This window comes from Aotus nancymaae, unplaced genomic scaffold, assembly GCF_030222135.1.
Source record: "Aotus nancymaae isolate 86718 unplaced genomic scaffold, 86718_ANA_hifiasm-v0.15.2.pri h1tg000015l_0, whole genome shotgun sequence".
Taxonomy (NCBI): domain Eukaryota; kingdom Metazoa; phylum Chordata; class Mammalia; order Primates; family Aotidae; genus Aotus; species Aotus nancymaae.
In genome coordinates, this window is record NW_026988426.1 from 12,288,325 (window position 1) to 12,306,566 (window position 18,242).

Consider the following 18,242-nt stretch of genomic DNA (forward strand, 5'->3'; position numbering starts at 1 on the left):
GTACCCATAAGGTAATATTGTTTTTAAATTGTGTGAGACAACAATTTAATGTAAGTCAATCAGTACATACTCATATATGAAACATAATGCTATCATTTTATTTCTTCATTCAAAATTTCAGCACCTGTGATGTACAAGATGATTTGCCTAGGATGGCAATGTAAATATAAATAACATAAAAACCCTATTCAAAAGACTCCATAAGGAAGATCAACAAAAATATTTGCAATGAAGATGGAGGATTGGTATAGAAGAAATATGTCCTAAATATTCTAGAGGCTAAAAGTAGAAAGGATTAAACTATGGGAGAAGAAGTCACAGATGACTTCTCAAAAATAAAGACAACTTATTAGGCTGTTAAAAGTGTATGGGTTCATAAGATGGTTGTATCAATACAGTAGAGAGATCTTTGGCTTTTGATATGGAAATGGAGGACAAAATGATTATGTGAAAATACAAAAATATGTTGTATCAGTTACTGTGTGTTATTGACATTCAAGATGGACAGTCGACCATATGAACTATTGTTACTAAAGAAGGCTTTGAAGAGAAGAAAATTTAATCTGTGCCTTGGACGAAATTCTAGGATATAAAGAACACAAAAAAGCCACTGAAGATTATATAACTTCTATAAAAAGGCAGAAGGATTTAGTTATAGAACAGAGACTACTTGGGCCCACATGCTCCTCTTATTTTTTTTTCCAATACTGCAAATATGCTGTTCACATTGTCATTGAAATCCAACTCTTCCATTCGTGCACTAGATCCCATGTCCCAAGGACACGGATCCAGTGGTTTACTCACATCATTCTGACACCATAATTTCTTCTTTTTCTTCTAGATGCTTTCCCTCAGCTTACATATACATTGTAATTTCTACCATCACATAAAGCAAATCCTCTTGACCTCATTTCCCTCTCCATCTAACACCAATGCTTCATTCTCATTTACATCAAAACATTCTGAAAGTTTTATATACTCCTTTTGTCCAACGTCTTCCTATTCATTTTTTATTGGTTCCTTCCGATCAGTCTGTTGCCTCCAATCTTCTTTGCTTATTTCACCTCACATCCCCGACCACTAAAGAAAGCTCAGTTTTAAACTATCTGTGCTTTTCGTTGTATTGATTTGTATAGTTTTATTCTTTTAAAACACTATTTAAAAATAATGTCTCCCAAAGTTATTTTTCTAATCCAAGCTGCTCCTATGAACTTTCATTCTTAAATGTTCAACCGTTTATCAGACATCTCCACTTGCATGTATAATAATAGACATATCAAAATTATAGTGTATCTATCTAAGTTTTTCCACTCCTCAATCCCTCAAATGTATTCCTCACACGATCTTGTCCATCTCAGTTAAATATAATCCTTCCAGTTGCTAAGGCCAAACCTCTGGATTCATTCCCGACTTGCAATCAATCAGCATTTTCTATTGGCTCTATTTTCCATCATCTTCAGAAAACTCATCACCTCCATTACCATTCTGGTCCAAGTCAAGAATATCTCTTGCTTGGGTAATGTCCATAGCTATCCAAGTGTTCTGCTGTCTTTAGCTGCCCCACAGTTTCTTAATATTTAAACAACTCATTATTTATGCAGCAGTCTAGTCATTTTTTTGAAATGTACCTCAAAACATATTATTTCTAAATCAACAATGACTGCCTATTTTACTCAGATTCAAAGCCAAAACCCATCCAATGACTTAAAATATCCTACATGACCTCGCCTCTTGTGGCTTAAGGGTATATTGAAGCTCATTCCTCTGCCTGTAACATTCTTCTTCAAGATATTTCATATCCGTGTATCAATTTCATTCTTCATCTCAGTTGGGGCTTAGGTCAAATATCATGCTTCCATCAAGTCCTTTTCTGCCTTTCATGTTGAAACTTCCCTGTATTTCCTTATTTCCTACAGTATAATCCTCTATACCACTGATCACTATGTACATATCAGTATCTATATTTATAGCTGCTACCTATATAACATTTAATTGTTAATTTTTTTTCTGAAGACAGAGATTTCTTTTTGTCTGTTTTATTAGCTACTGAGTCTCTGGTACCCAGAAAAATGTCTGACATCAGGTAACTATTCAATGAATATCTTAAATGAGTGAATGAATAAATGAATGGATCAGTTTTACTGAGGTTAAAATACTGTAGAACATTAACATTATAGTGGAATATTATGATAATTTTTTAATTACTTATGTATAAATTACCTATATCAGAGTACAGGGTGTAGAAAATAAAAATGATACAGAACATGTCATGTATGAAAAACAGAACTGTGTCCCTGCCCAGTTAGGTAGTGACAGGCTCATATTACCTATTTTGCCTTCTTTTCCTGTCACAGCTGTCTCTCACAGAAGCAGCAGTAAGGTAGATGCTTTTATACAGTGCCTGAACACAGGGTAAAATAATATTGAATCATATTTTCAGTAATTTATGCCATTTTCATTCTCTGTGATTCCTCCTTTTAGAAATCTTGCTTTTGTATCTAAGAGAGTGAAGCCTTCTGACTCAGAATCTTCAAGAAGCAACCATATTTATAGATAAGATTTAATAATATTTTGGTTTTATTATACTAACACGACATATATTTTCTTCTCATAGTAAAATGTATCTCTTAAAATACATTTATTTAATAAATTGGAAAATTTATGTAAAGACAAATATTTAAAAATTAACAAGCTTTTGGTGTGCAAATATGGCAAAATAATGAAAGTGATATATGAATAAGTGTATACTTTAAACTTTAATTGAGTAAGCAAATGACTAAATTTGAGAAAATGGTAAGGTTTTATCCATCCAGGATTAGAACATTTATACAATAATATTGTCTTAGCTTTATCACAAAACTTTAAAAAAAGATTGGCTTGAAATAAAATATCTTTAACCTTCCTATCAATTCCTTAAGGCACAGCAAGTGGGATATTAGAATTAGTTCATAAATATCTAATTAATGAGCCTGATACTTGAACATTTGCATTTTGCTCCTTATTTATTTTCCTTCTCTTGCAAAAACTTTCTCAACAGTCAAATTATATATAATAGATCCAATTAGTAGAGAAGTCTGAATTTCTTATGAGAAGACATGGTTAGCTTAACATTAAACCTGATTTTCTTACTTCATTTCTTTCCATTTCTCTTTTTCCACTGCCAGTCTAAGTACAGTAACCATGAGTTACAGATTAAAACAAAGAGCCAAGGTAAAACTATGATAAAAATAATAGCACTAGGTTTGGAAGGTAATTTACTGAATGTCAGCCCTGTCCTCATTTGGGATAACTAGAGGGCTTGAACAAAATTTCCAGAAACTGAAATCATTTCCAGCTGTCTACTCTATAAATCTTTACTTGGAGGTGGATGGCTATCACTGCCCTTCATCTTTTTAATATGGTCATGCTTCCTCTAATTCTTTTCTGATACTATTTCTCCTTTCAGAAATTGCCATCATTGTTCTCCACCAATGCTTCAAACCCCAGATAAAATCCCAATTCTCAATGAAGCCTTCTTAGATTATTGTAGCCACCATCGGTCTCTTGTAGTGCTCTTTTAAATGTTGTTTTCTCAAACACACAACTAACATTTGGTATTTAAACTGGCCATTTACTAGTTTTCTGTTGCAAAAAATTAGCAGTTTATTACACACAATCTTGTCCTCAATAATCATTTCATATAGTTAAAATGTTCCTTTGGGGGCTAGAGGTGGTATTATATTCCTTTTAATACCTACAAGGCCTAGAATATGTATGTATATACCTATAGAGTGCATGATTTTGTAAACCATTTGGAACAGAAATGTCAATAACTTACATGTCCTAATTACATAAGAGAATGCCTGCATGTGTTTTGAAATTTCCGCTCTTGCTGATGAAAGGCTTCCATTTAATAAATATCCAGCTGTGACAGCTAAAATTAACCCATCTTTCTGTAACATTCAGTAGAGTGCTCCATAAGACTGCACTGGAGTGGAATGCAGATTTTGCCAATTTTAGAACCTTTAGGAATATAGGGCACTTTTTTAGCTGCGATTGATGGTGGCATCAGTGTGCCAAACATCATAGGCTTTTGTCTTGCTAAATTCATAAATATTATGTAATTATTATTGTAGTAATGAAAGTTATTCATTGGTATGCTTACTGGGATGCTGGGCACCTAAGATATTTAAATGCGTTATGCCAATTCTGTGATATAAGTATGGTTGTTACCCAATTTTACAAATCAGGAACTGAGACCCACATAGTATGTAAAAGACAGAAACAGAATTCAGTCTGGCCCATTTCAAAGTTTATACATTGAAACATTAAGAGATTTTTTCAGTTAAAACAACAATAACAACAAAGTAATCATAGTGAGTGGATATAATCCAGAGTCACCCATTAGGTTCAAATTATTTCTCTTAAACCCCACCTTAGGAAAGTGTACCCCATACATACAACCCTGTAGCCAGAAGCCTCTCACTCTCAGATGAAGTCTCCTCCTCTTTGTCCTGCTCTTTATTTCTAATATTTTCTTTGCCTTGGTAGATTCTATTTTGTACCTCTTGTCTAGTACTTGATTTTCTGCGCAGTACTTGATCTCATCTTTGTCCTTTTTTGCTGGATTTCAGATATATATATATATCAATACCATTCCTTACCAATATACCTACAGTATATTGCCTACTGAGTAGAAACCAACTGTCCCCATATGTTATAATATGGGTCCTCATAATTGCTCAACCTGGCATAACACCTAGATTGCCACCTTTATATGAGGAGGCCTCTATCTGTTCATCAATCCAACAGACATTCTACTAAGTTTCTTCTATATGTCATAGTTTCAGCAAGTATGAAAGACATCGAATGTTACAATGGAGCGGAGCTCCTATAATCATAGAATCTACATTATATATTTTGAATTGTGAAGGTTTCCTGTTGCTGTTGTAACAAATTATCACAAATTTAGTGGCTGAAACATCATTAGCTTATTACATTACAATTCTTTAGTCTGGGAGTTTGGCATGAGTCTCCTGGGCTGAAAATCAAGGTGTAAGCATTAATCTCTGAAGGTTCTGTGGGAGTTTCTGTCTCTTTACCTATTCAGCTTCCAGAGGCTGCCCACATTTCTTGGCATGTGATCTTCTTCCTCCACCTTCAAAGCTATCAACTTTGTATCTGTTTGTGTCTTTCTTATATAGTAACATCTCCCTATAACTCTCCTCTTCTGTATCCTTTTCCACATTTTAAATCCTTTGTGTTCACTTTGGGAGGCTGAGGCAGGCAGATCACTTGAGGTCAGGAGTTCAAGACCAACCTGGCTAACATGGTGAAACCCCATCTCTACTAAAAATACAAAAATCTCAGCTACTTGGGAGGCTGAGGCAGGTGAAATCGCTTAAACTCAGGAGGCAGAGGTTGCAGTGAGCCAAGATTGCACCACTGCACTCCATCCTGGGTGACAGAGAGAGACACTATCTCAAAATAAACAACAACAAAAAATTCCTTTGTATTTATACCAGAGCAGCTGGATAATTTATGATAATCTCCCTATTTCAAGGTCAACTGATATCAACCTTAATCTGCAACCTTAATTCAATTTTGCCATGTAACCTAACATATACATAGATTCCAGGGAATGAGAAAAATACATTTCGTGTGTGGAGGGGTGGCATTATTCTGTTTATCAAAGAAGGTGAAAGGGATATCAGAGAAAGAGAGATCTATGAGAAGCAAAACACAGAATATGGAAAGCACAGATAATGTATGGGGAATATCATAAATAGAAGTCCTACCTCATGTTTCATGAAGACATCTTGCAAATATAGATAACTAACAAGATTGCAAGAGCATATGAGCATTTGTTGCCAGTGGCTTCATTTTTCAAAGTAAGTTACAAAATATTAATAAATATGTAACTATGACAGACAAGGGGAGCATATAAGTAAGGGGAAGATGAAATGCCTCGAATGCTAATAACCCACATTGAAATTAGCAGACTCACTTCAGCCTATAATGTCAATTCTGACATGTAGCTTCAGCACATCCATTCCCCTTTTAGAAGGTGGATTTTCTTCAACTTTCACTCAGGAGTAGGGTTTGGGTGTAGGAGGGCCACTTAGTGAGATGCCGGCTTTAGCCCTCCCAATGTCCAGGCACGGAACATTTGTTTTAGGTCCAATTAAAGGTCTGTGGCTGGCGTAAATAAATAGAATGTTGGGCTGTAAGACAAACAGTGTGGAATTATATTTGTGATGAGTCATAATTTTTAGAGTATTTTCGGTCAAAGATTATATTATTTTTATTTTACTTTTTATTTTTTTAAATTTTATTTTAGGTTCAGGAGTACACGTGCAGGTTTGTTTGTAGGTAAGTTGCACATCATGGAGGTTTGTTGTACAGATTATTTTGCCACTCACATAATGAGCATAGTACCAAATAGGTAGGTTTTCTTCAATCTTCTGACTCCTGCCAAACTCCATGTCCAAGTAGGCCCCAGTGTCTGTTGGTCCTTCCATTGTGCCTATGTCTACTCAATATTTAGCTTCTATTTATAAGAGAACATCTAGTATTTTACTTTTTAGTTCACTTAGGATCACAGCCCGTAGTTCCATGCATGTTGCTGCAAAGGACCATGACTTTATTATTTTTATGGCTGTGTAGTATTCCATGATGTATATATACCATATTTTCTTTATCCAGTCTACCATTGATGGGTGTTTAGATTGATTCCATGGCTTTGCTATTGTGATAGAGCTGCAATGAATTACGACTGCCTGTGCCTTTATGGTGGAATGATTTATAGTCCTTTGGGTATATACCCAATAATAGGATCGCTGGGTCAAAAGGTAGTTCTGTTTTAAGTTCTTTAAGAAATCACCAAACTGCTTTCCATAACGGCTCAATTAATTTACATTCCCACAACCAGTGTATAAGCATTCCCTTTTTTCTACAACCTCAACAGCATCTGTTATTTTTTTACTTTTTAATAGTAACCATTCTGACTGGTGTGAGATAGTATTCCACTGTGGTTTTGATTTGCATTCCTCTAAAGCAGCAGTTTCCAAACTTTTTAGCATCAGAGACCAGTTTGGTGGATGACAATTTTTCCATGGATGAGGTTGGGATGCTTTCGGGATGAAATTGTTCCACCTCAGATCTTTAGATATTTATAAGGAATGCACAACCTAGATTCCTTGCACAGTTCACAGTAGCGTTCATGCTCCTATGAGAATCTAATGCCATAGACTGCTACTGGTCCACAACCTGGTAGCTGGGGACCCCTGCTTTAGAGATTAGTGATGTTGAGTATTTCTTCATATTCTTGTTGGCCACATGTCTTCTTTTGAGAAGTGTTTGTTCATATCCTTTGCCCACTTTTTAATGGGGTTGTTTTTTGCTTGTTGATTTTATTTATTGATTGATTTATTGATTTATTGATTGATTGATTTTGAGACAGAGTCTTGATCTATTGCCCAGTCTGGAGTGCAGTGGTGTGATCTTGGCTTACTGCAATCTCCACCTCCGAGGTTGAAGAGATTCTCTTGCCTCAGCTTCCAGAGTAGCTGGGATTACAGATCCTTACTACCACGCCCAGATAATTCTTGTAATTTCAGTAGAGACGGGGTTTCACCATGTTAGTCAGGTTGGTCTCGAACTTCAGACCTCAGGTGATCCATCCACCTTGGCCTCCCAAAGTGTTGGGATTACAAGTGTGAGCCAACGCCTGGCCCTTTGCTTGTTTATTTGAGTTCCTTATAGATTCTGGATTTTAGACCTTTGTTGGTTGCATAGTTTGCAAATGTTTTCTCCCATTCTGTAGGTTGCCTGTTTATTCTGTTGGTAGTTTCTTCTCCTGTCCAGAAGCTGTTTAGTTTAATTAGGTTCCATCTGTCATTTTTGTTGTTGTTGCAATTGCTTTTGGAAACTTTGTCACAAAATCTTTGCCAAGGCCTATGCTCAGAATGGTATTTCCTAGGTTATCTCCCAGGGTTTTTAAAGTTTTAAGTTTTACACTTAAGTTTTTAATCCATCTTGAATTGATTTTTGTATATAGTGTAAGGAAGGGATCCAGCTTCAATCTTCTGTATATGGCCAGCCACTTATCCCAGAACCATTCATTGAAGAGGAAGTCTTTTTTCCATTGCTTGTTTTTGTCACCTTTATTGAAGATCAAATGGTTTTAGTTGTGCAGCTGTATTTCTGGGCTCTTCATTCTGTTCCACTGGTCTATGTGTCTGTTTTTGTACCAATATCATGCCTTTTTGGTTACCGTAGCCTTGTAGTATAGTTTGAATGGGTAATATGATGCCTCCAGCGTTTTCTTTTGTTTAGAATTGCCTTGGCTATTCAGGCTCTTTTTTGGTTCCATATGAATTTTAAAATAGCTTTTTCTAGTTTTATTGAAGAATGTCATTGGTAGTTTTATAAGAATAGCATTGAATCTGTAAATTTCTTTGGGTAGCATAGCCATATTAACAATATTTATTTTTTCCATCCATGAGCATTAAGAATCTTTAAGAACTCATTTCCCACTCCTCACTATGGAGAGAAACCTTGGGTATTACTTACAGTTTTCTTTTTTTTATTTTCCTCTTTAAAATAATATCACCTAAACTTTCAATTTTGAAGACTTAAGCAAGCTTTATTTCCTCCAGGAAAATTCTCCAAACTCTATTTTTAGTCAGTTGCCTACATCTTACCATTTAGCATTTGACTGTATACCAACATCTATTATTCCATAAGTTTTCTGCAAGCTTAGAATGATTTTCCAATTTCATTACATGCTCTCCAAAGGCCGCTTTAAATGAGAACACATGGACACAGGGAGGGGAGCATCACACACTGGGGTCTGTCGGGAAGAAACATGGGAGGGACAATGGTGGGTGGGGAGTTGGGCAGAGATAGCATGGGGAGAAATGCCAGATATAGGTGATGGGGAGGAAGGCAGCAAATCACACTGCCATGTATGTACCTATGCAACAATCTTGCATGTTCTTCACATGTACCCCAAAATCTAAAATACAATAAAAAAAAATAAATAAAATAAAAACTTTATGTCTTCATAGTGATCAGTATATAAGAAATATAGGTGAGAACATCTGAAGGAACCAAGTCAGATACACTTCTCTTAAGTCAATTTATAATTCAAATGTGTTTAAATTTTTTTGATCATTGCAATTAGCACAAGCATTTATGATTATATATATCATGACCTTGTATGCTTAAGTCTCATCTAATTGCAATAAGTAAGAAAAATCAAAATACCACAATTACTTTGTGTCAGAAGCCATTTATTGCTAGTATTTTTTCTATGTTATCTCATTGAATATCGGTAAAAGTCTTAGATCACAGATCACTGTGAAGATTAGGTGAAGGAATATATATATATAAAGTCTTAGGCATAGGGTCTGACCAATAATCAGCTTTCAAAAACTGTTAGCTAAACTTAAAAAAAATCTATATTGTATTTTTTATCAAAACAGCTAGACTTCAATATTTTCAATGCCTCAGTGTTTTGGTATTTAATAAAAACAAATAGCCCCTGAATAAGAAGGAAGATATTATTAATAGCATAGTAAGTTATTCCGACCTCGTGTGGCTCATTTTCTTCCCCATGGACTCTTCTCAGTATCCACAGGTATTTGTTAACATTTCCCAAGAGTAGACAGCTTGCTTAATTTGCTTCCTATGGCATCACAATTATTCTATAACTAGAATTTTTAAGTTAGGGGTCTTGAGTGACTAAATTATAATGACCAGACATTTCAAAGCATCCAACAAAGCAATCTGAGCTCTGTGAAAAGCTGAAGGCATTAGTGTAATGGCCTGCCTGCAGAGAGAACAACATGAGAAAGAGTCACATTTTCTTTGTGTTTTCAAATAAAGCATCCAATTTTCAGAAGTCGCACTAGAGAAAAAGGTCATTCTTTATTTGGAGTATAGAACAATTGGGTAGTGGAAGCACACTGACATACCTCTGGTGGGTTCATGTCAGAGAGACCTATTGAAGAGCTGCAGGAAGGCAGGCAATGAATACTAAACCTGAGGCAAACAACAAATGAGTCTGAATATCTTTGAAAAAATGCTGCATACTGTAACAAACCTTGAAAGAAAATAGGTATCTATTTAATTTTTGAAATTAAGTACATTAATTGCCATTATAATTTATCAATCATCAAAGACAGCTTGTGGAATAGAGCTTGGGATGCTGTTCTTCAAAGTGCTTCAGCAATTCTCAGGATTTAGCATTGCCTTAAGCTAAAATCATCATAGAGGTCCCACCTGGTATTTTAGCGTAAACTTAAAATATTATTGGTGCTGAAGAGGAATATTGTCTTTGGACAGCCACCTATTATGTACTCCCTTATTTCATTGTCCAGAGAATTGAAATACTTCAATAATGAAATGGAAAACAGTGGAGGAGGAAACCAGATTTTTCACTCCTTTCTACTCCACATTTCTCATGAAAGTTGAACTATCAAACTCTTTTTCCAACCCAGGTTTGTTAAGACCCCATATCTGGTTTCATCGTGTTCCTGACAACAGTTTCTCTTCCAGCTCTGCAACCTGAGGACAAAATTTCAGAAGCTCATTTTGATATACTTTATATAAGGAAAGCAATCATTTCACATAGTAGGAAAGCCATCTGAGTAATAAAATACTCAACTTCATATATTTGAGTACAGTGATACTAGTCTTTAGATGACCAGTAAAGAAATAGTTTCTTAGTTTTTTAGCTCGTTTTGACACCCTATTTTACTTAGTTTTGTGCCACTATTCACTAAATTCATAGGTATGCCAATGATAATAATAATAAAGTTGAGACACTGTTCTTTAAATAACTAACCAGTCTAACTTGGGTGAAACATGTTACCCTCTGTCATCTATTTTTGTAATATTTTATTCAACTATTGGTATGTAATATACTAACAATAATAATAAAAACAGCATCATCGAAAATTTACAGGGGGATCTGGCAAGATGGTGGAATAGGAACAGCTCTAGTCTGCAGCTCCCAGTGAGACCAATGCAGAAGGTGGGTGATTTTTGCATTCCCAACTGAGGTACTCTGTTCATCTCACTGGGACTGGTTTGGCAGTGGGTGCAGCTCACGGAGGGCAAGCAGAAGCAGGGTGGGCATTGCCTCATCCAGGAAGTACGAGGAGCAAGGGGCCTCCCTTTCCCAGCCCAGGGAAGCCATGAGGCACTGTGCTATCCAACCCAGATACTACATTTTTCCCATGGATTTTGCAGTCTGCAGACCAGGAGATTACCTTTTGTGCCTATACCACCAGGGCCTTGGGTTTAAAGCAAAAATGGGCAGCTGTTTGGGCAGACACTGAGATAGCTGCAGGAGTTTTTTTTTTATTTTTTCACATCCCATTGGCACCTGGAACTCCAGTAAGACAGAACTAACTGTTCACTCCCCTAGAAAGGGGGTTGAAGCCAGGGAGCCAAATGGTCTCTCTCAGCAGGTCCCACTTTCACAGAGCGCAGCAAACTAAGAACCACTGGCTTAAAATTCTCACTGCCAGCACAACAGTCTGAAGTTGACCTGGAACAATCAAGCTTGGTGGGGTATCAGTCTGCCATTTTTGAGGCTTGGGTAGGTAGTTTTCCCCTGACAGTGCTAAGGAGGTCTGGAAATTCAGACTGGGTGGAACTCAACACAGTGCAGCAAAGTGGCTGTGGCCAGGCTGTCTATCTAGATTCCTCTTTACTGGGCAACAGCCCCAGTCAGGGGCTTATAGGTAAAACTCCCATCTCCCTGGGACAGAGCACCTGGGGGAAGGGGCAGCTGTGGGTACAGCTTCAGCAGACTTAAACATTCCTACTTGTCAGCTCTGAAAACAGCAGTAGATCCTGACAAGGAGGATTCTCCCAGTACAACACTCGAGATCTACTAAGGGACAGACTGCCTCCTCACATAGGTTCCTGACCCCCATGCCCTCTACCTGGGAAAGACCTCCCAACAGGGGCTGGCATCAGGCTAGTGCCCCTCTGGGATAAAGTTTCCCTTTGAAAACCAGCACAAGACAAGAATGTCCTTTCTTACTATTCCTATTCAACATAGTGTTGGAAGTTCTGGCCAGAGCAATCAGGCAAGAGAAAGAAAGAAAGTGTATTCAGATAGGAAAAGAGGAAGTCAAACTGTCTCTATTTGCCGATAACATGATTGTATATTTAGAAAACCCCATCATCTCAGTCCCAAAACTCTTAAGTCTCAGGATACAACAAAGTCTCAGGATACAAAATCAATGGGCAAAAATCGCAAGCATTATGACAAGCAGAGAGCCAAATCATGAGTTAACTCCCATTCACAATTGCTACAAAGAAAATAAAACACCTAGTAATACAACTTACAGGGAATGTGAAGGACCTCTTCAAGGAGAACCAGACACCACTGTTCAAGGAAATAAGACAGGACACAAACAAATGAAAAAATATTCCATGCTTATGGATAGGAAGAATCAATATCATGGAAATGGCCATACTGCCCAAAGTAATTTATAGATTCAATGTTATTCCCATGAAGCTTTGAACCATTGACTTTCTTCAAAGAATTAGAAAAAACTACTTTAAATTTCATATGGAACCAAAAAAGAGCCTGTGTTGCCAAGACTATTCTAAGCAAAAAGACAAAATCTGGAGTCATCATGCTACCTGACTTAAAACTGTACTATAAGGCTACAGTAACCAAAACCGTATGGTACTGGCACCAAAACACATATCCTTGTATATTCTGGAACAGCACAGAGGCCTCAGAAATAACATCATACATCTACCACCATCTGATCTTCAACAAACCTGATAAAAACAAGCAATGGGGAAAGGATTCCCTATTTAATAAATCACTGGGAAAATTGGCTAGCCATATGCAGAAAACAGAAACTGGACCCTTTTCTCACACTTTATATAAAAATTAACTCAAGATGTATTAAAGACTTAAACATAAAACCATAAACACCCTAGAAGAATACTTATGCAATACCATTCAGGACATAAGCATGGGCTAAAACACCAAAAGCAACTGTAATACAAGCTAAAATTGATAACTGGGATCTAATTAAACTAAAGAACTTCTGCCCAGTAAAAGAAAGAATCATCAGAATGAAAGGCAACCTACAAATGGGAGAAAAATTTTGCAATCTATTCATCTGACAAAGGGCTAATATTCAGAATATACAAGGAAATTAAACAAATTTACAAGGAAAAAACAAACAACCGCATCAAACTGGGTGAAGGATATGAACAGACACTTCTTAAAAGAAGACATTTATGCAGCCAACAAACATGAAAAACAGCTCATCATCACTGGTCATCAGAGAAATACATATGAAAACCACAATGAGATACCATCTCATAGTTAGAATGGCAATTATTAAAAAGTCTGGAAACAACATGCTGGTGAGGATGTGGAGAAATAGGAATGCTTTTACACTGTTGGTGGGAGTGTAAATTAGTTCAACCATTGTGGAAGACAGTGTGGCAATTTCTGAAGGATCTAGAACCAGAAATATTTGACCCAGCAATCCCATTACAGGGTATATACTGAAAAAGATTAAAAATTATTCTACTATAAAAAACATGCACACATATGTTTATTTCAGCACTATTTCCAATAGCAAAGATTTGGAACCAACCCAAATGCCCATCAACGATAAACTGAATAAAGAAAATGTGGCAAATATACACCATGGAATACTATGCAGCCATACAAAAAAATGAGCTCATGTCCTTTGCAGGGACATGAATGAAGCTGGAAATCATAATCCTCAGCAAACTATCACAGGAACAGAAAACCAAATATCACGTGTTCTCAGTCATAAATGGGAGTTGAAGAATGAGGACACATGGACACAGGGAGAGGCATATCACACATTGAGACTTGTCAGGGATTGTGGGGAGGGCAGAGAGAGCATTGGGACAAATACCTAATACATGTAGGGCTTAAAACCCTAGATGACTGGTTGAACAGTGCAGCAAACCACCATGGTACATGTATACCTATGTAACAAACCTGCACATTCAGCACATGTATCCCAGAACTTAAAAGAAAAAAAAAGAGAAAATTTACAATGGCATTGTAATGGCTAAATCTGTATCATCCGTCATATTAATTAATCCTCATAAAATAATTATATGTGTCAAGTACTATTGTTTCACAAATGACAAAAATAAAGTACAGTGTGGTTTAAGATCTTTGCCTAAGATCAAACAAGTCCATAGTAATCAGGATTTGAACCTAGGGAGCATGACAACTAATGACCACACTCTGAAGACTCTCATATACTTTGAAGTTAGTTGTTTATTCCACCTCTTTTCTCATATAGGAAAAAGGAATTGAGGATGGAAATCTAATATTTGATGAAGACTCAGTGTGCAAGTAATCACTGATGCACTATATTTTTTTATTCTGATGTCTTTGTAATTTTCTTTATAGAGCACCAAAACAATAAAGTGCTTCTCAAATGGCAGTATTCAATGTTTTATAATATTAACTCATTTGGTGTGCATAACGACTCTATGAGGTAGGTTTTATTGTTATGGCAATTTTCTAATTGAAGCATCTTCTGTGCAAATAAGTAATTTACCCAGGATTTTTCAGCTAATGAATAGTAAGATATTCATATACATGGTTCTCTATAGTTACCATAAATCTCATTACCAGTTCAATGAAGTGAATGGTTTCCACACTCAGAGGAGATTCTTTTTTTAATACCTGTGCTTTAACCAAGAAAGGCTGGGATATGGCTGTTAGTGATGGGACATTTTTTTTTTCTGTCCTCTAGGAGTCACATTAAATAAGTTCTTCTTCACAAAAATCATTGGGCTAATTTTAATTTCTCACAGAATGGCTAAATTATTTCTCATGGCTCTTTCTGAAACAGTGGCCTTCCTAGGTTCCTAAGAACAGAAAAGCCAGTTAAGCTGTGTATATACCAGGGCAATGATGAGAACAGATTTCACTTTGAGAGATTTAGTATCAGCTTCTCCAATAGAAAAAAAAAGGTTTAGGAATGATTTCAACAAGATGCAAAAGCCAGGCTCTTATTTTCTAAAACTCACCATTTGCATGAGCTGCATGACTAGTACGACAGAAAGCTATTGGTTTTGAAATGCTGAAACTAGAAATTATAAATATCTAGTAGAACTTAATAACACATTTGCTTTAGTCCATTTTTGAACTGCTAAAAATAACTAAGTCGAATAATTTATAAAGAAAAGATATTTTACTGGCTCATGGTTTCACAGGCTGTACCTGAAGCATGGTTGAGGAGGTCTCAGGAAACTTACAATCATAGCAGAAGGTGAAGAGGAAGGAGGCATCTTTTCACATAGCCAGAGCAGGAGGAAGAGAGAGAAAGGGGAGGTGCTACATACTTTTTCTTTTTTTTGCTTTAGGTTCTGGGGTACATGTGCAGGTCATGCAGGGTTGTTGCATAGGTGCATACATAACCAGGTGGTTTGCTGCCTCTATTCCCCCTTTGACTATAGCCAGCATTTCTCCCCATGTTATCCCTCCCCACATACTTTTAAACAACCGCATCTCACGAAAACTCACTCACTGTCGCAAGAACAGCAAAGAGGAAGTCCACCCTCAGAATTCAGTCACTGCCTACCAGGCCTCTCCTCCAAAACTGGGAATTACAATTTGGCATGAGATTTAGGTGGGGACACAAATCCAAACCATATCATTCTGTGCCTGGTCCCTCTCAAATCTCATGTGCTTTTCACTTTGCAAAACACAATCATCTCTTCTCAATAGTCCCTCAAGTCTTAACTCACTTCAGCATTAACAAAATAGTTCACAGTCTAACAGCTCATCTGAGACAAGGTTAGTTGCTTCCACCTATGAGCCTATAAAATCAAAACAAGTTAGTTACTTCCAAGATGCAACAGGGGGGAATGCATTCGGTAAATACTCTCTTTCCAAAAAGGAGAAATCAGCCAAAAGCAGGGACAACAGGCCTTGTGCAAATCCAAAACCCAGCAGGGCAGTCATTACATCTTAAAGCTCCAAAATAATCTCCTTTGACTCCATGTCTCAGATCCAGGCAACACTGATCCAAGGGGTGAGCTCCCAAGATCTTGGGAAGCTCTACTTCTATGGCTCTGCAGGGTACAGCCCCTGCAGCTGCTTTCGTGGGCTGGTGTTGAATGCCTGAGGCTTTTCCAAAAGCATTGTACAAGCTGTCAGTGGATCTGCCATTCTATTCTGGGATCTGAAGGATGGTGGACTGCTTCTCACAGGTCCAATAGGCAGTCCCCCTGTGGAGACTCTGTATGAGGGCTCCAACCCCACATTTCCTCTTGGCACTTGCCCTAGTAGACATTCTCCATGAAGCCTCCATCCCTGAAGCAGACTTCTGCCTGGACATTCAGGCATTTCAATACATTCTCTGAAATACAGGTGCAGGCTCCCAAGCCTCAACTCTCACACCCTACATCCCTATAGATTTAACACCACATGAAAGCCATTAAGGCTTATGGCTTGTACCTTCTTAAACAACAGCCTGAGCTTATATTGCCTCCTTTTAGCCATGGCTGGAGCTGGAAAAACTACAGTGCAGGGTGCCATGTCCTGAGCCTGCACAGAGAAGGAGGGCCCTGGCTCTGGCCCTGGCCCTGGCCCACGAAACCATTCTTCCTTCATAGGCCTCCAGGACTGCAATGGGAGAAGCTGCCTTGAAGGTCTCTGAAATGCCTTCAAGGCATTATCCCCATTATCCTGGCTACCGACATTTGGCTCCCCTTTACTTATGCAAATTTCTGAAGTCAGCTTAAATTTTTCCCCAGAAATGGGTTTTTCTTTCCTACCATATGGCCAGGTTGCAAACTTCAAATTTTTATATTCTGCTTCCCTTTTAAATATATGTTCTAGTTTTACATCTTTTTTGCTCATGAATATAAGAATAAGCTTCTAGAAGCAGCCAGGTCATGTCTTAAATGTCTTGCTGCTTAGAAATTTCTTCTACCAAATGCCCTAAATCATCACTCTCAAGTTCAAAGTTCCACAGATTTCTAGAGCAGGGGCACAATATCTCCAAACTCTTTGCCAAGACATAGCAAAAGTGATTGTTGCTTCAGTTCTCAGTAAGTTCCCCATCTCCATCTAAGACCTCTTCAGCCTGGACTTCATTATCCATATCACAATTAGCAGTCTGGTCACAAGAATATAACAAGTATCTAGGAAGTTCCAGATGTTCCCTTATCTTGCTTTCTTCTTCTGAGCCCTCCACACTCTTCCAACCTCTTCCCATTACCCAACTGCAAAGCTGCTTTCATACTTTCAGGTATCTTTATAGCAGTGTCCCACTTCGTGGTATCAATTTTCTGTATTAGTCTGTTCTCACACTGATATAAAAAATACATGAGACTGGGTAATTTATAAAGAAAAGAGGTTTAATTGGCTCATGATTACAGAAGCTGTACAGGAAGCATGACTGGGGAGGACTCAGGACATTTACAATTATGGCAGAAGGTAAATAGGAAGGAGACACTTCTTCACATGGTCAGAGCAGGTGGAAGAGAGTAAAGGGGGAGATTCTACACACTTTTAAATAACCAGATCCCATGAGAACTCACTCACTATCATGATAATAGCAAGGGGGATATTTGATCCCATGATCAAATCACCTCTTACAAGGCCCCTCCTCCAACACTGGGTACTAAAATTTGACATGAAATTCGGGTGGGGACACAAATCTAAAACATGTCAATGTTTATTATTTAAAACATTATATATTCTTGTGTGTTTTTAAAACTGATATTTATCTGAATTATATTTTTATGATAAAATCATTTATCTCTGGAAATTATCTAAGTAGTTTCAAAAGGAAAACAATTAAATCAGTGAGACAGAGATAATCTAAGTAGCAAAAGTGCTACAGAGAGATGGAATATCAAAGTGGAGAGAAATTTCTAGTGAAATAAAAATTCCAAAGACATAAAAGTGTGATTTAATTGGGTCCACTGCCATGGGTTAATAAAGCTGTGGCTACTGACCACATTAAGGTAAGGAGATAAATTTCCACAAAATACTTCAAGGAATCTTGTCTTTTCTTACTTGCTTGCTTTTCTGCTTTTGTTGTTTTTTTAACATTGACAACCAAGATGAATGAGTAGCTATTCCTGCCAATTGAAACCTTCATCTTTCTAGTTTATCTCTAGAAGATTAAATATAGTTCCAGAAAGTTAATCACTTTGGAGAATCCAAAAATCTATACATTGCCTCATGAAATGTTTGATCAACA